Source organism: Gavialis gangeticus, unplaced genomic scaffold, assembly GCF_001723915.1.
Source record: "Gavialis gangeticus isolate Ggan-Ray unplaced genomic scaffold, GavGan_comp1, whole genome shotgun sequence".
Lineage (NCBI taxonomy): Eukaryota > Metazoa > Chordata > Crocodylia > Gavialidae > Gavialis > Gavialis gangeticus.
The window spans coordinates 15,212,554-15,214,402 of record NW_017728997.1 but is presented as its reverse complement, the minus strand read 5'-3'; positions in this window follow the sequence as shown (position 1 = coordinate 15,214,402).

Genomic DNA, 1,849 nt, shown 5'->3' with positions numbered 1-1,849 from the left:
GTTGTTGGAAATACTTGTCTAAGCTGATGGAAAAAGCTTTCCATGTTAAGGTCAGCAGAGTTTCTAAAGGCAAACGCTGTTCCTAAGGAAGGGATCAGAAATAAGCACAGGCAGACCTAACGACCATATCATTGCCTTACTGGGAGGAGGAAAAACTTGCTTGATTTGAGAACCAGCTGTCTGGCATGTCAGAGCTCTCCTTGGCGGAGGCTTGCCGTTGCTGCTGTATATCATTGTCATCGGTTTTATTAGTCTATCAGATGTCTGTGTTCACAGAGATCTGATACTCGGGCAAATCCATGGAAAAAGAAGTGCCTATAATCAAGACAAGAGGCAATGAAGGCAGGACTAAGGCTTTCGGCAGCAGCAGAGCTCAGTAATGCCAAGGATGAAAAGCTCCGTGAATGCAATGATGTTGCTTGCACCTTTTACAGCAGCAGTACAGAACAGCGCTCTCTGGGACCTGGACGTCGTCACTTCTACTCTCATAAAAGAAAAACTTAGGTTGATTTTGTTCTTGTCTGCTGGTGCCAGTCAGTAACCCTCCTTTGTGACCTCTGGAGCTGTACCCATTTGCACCTAGTGAGAATTTGGCCCCTCACGCACTTGATTGATTGAGACTTCAGTTAAGCATTTGGCAATTCAGCTGAAAGACCCGTATTTCATCTGCATCTCAATTCACCTCAACCAGGACCAGATATTCAAATGTGGATGCATACAGCTGTGTTCACAAACACATATGCTCCTAATATGCATTTGACTACTACTACTATAATTTATTGTTACTGCTACTCTGGTGCCTAGGAGCACCAGTCACGAAACAGAAAACTTCTGAGCCAAGTACAAGTGAAGAGACAAGAACTGGATGCGAGTTGAAGGGGAAGCACAAAGAAACAAAGGCAGTGTCCATCAGCATGACAAGCAGTATCCATAGAGCACCAGCAATCTAATTTTTGCTTTCCATCTGGCAACAAGGCAAAGGAGAGCTTGAAGGAGGCGAATGCAGAAATATTGCACAAGATGAGCTTGAATGAGAGTTGTAGCTGTGTGGGTAGAGAGGAACGATCATGTCTTAGGGGTGGTGCAAAGAGCCTGCAAGAGAAACAGGTGACAGGTGAGAACCTAAAGAGAGGTCCAAGTTGAAGATGATGCACATGAGGCTGGAGTAACAGCCTTGACTGAATGGTCCTGATGAGTAGATCTAGATATGCAAGTTAGGCATGTGCAAATGAACATGCTCAGTGCCCCTAAGCTTGGTTGAACCATGATGTGAAGGTGTGGTCATACATGAAGACCACAGTGCGATTGGCATGACATATCTGACAGCCAACCTTGGCCAGGCCATATATCTGATGGCAACAGCATATATCTGATTGCCAACCTTGACCAGCTCGGGATGTGTGGACATGGATAGCACTAAAAGCCCCAGCTCCTTTGGTCTGAGCTACAACTTTCCAGCCTCGGCTCCAAGAGCCTTAGGTCCCTGGGACAAGGAGCAATAACCACACTGTACTTCCTAGTCGGGGCACAGCAACTAACTGATGGCAACCCTATTAATTCAGCCAGACTGGGATTGTTACTCCCACTATTCAAAAGGCATAAAATACATGATTTTTTATGCACTTAACAGCTTTGGAGCCTGTGGCGGTCTGCAATGCGAAGAAAAGTTGTTGCAGGCTTCATGGATGAACTAACCTTTCCCCCACAGACATCCTTGCAAAGCACAGTACACTAGGCACAGGCTAGCTCCTGCTGATGGGTTGCCAATTTGTTTCCATGAAGCCAGCCATCACTCTCTGCTAGCCTGAGTGAAAGCAATTAAAGACTTACTTAAAATATTCTGTTCTGC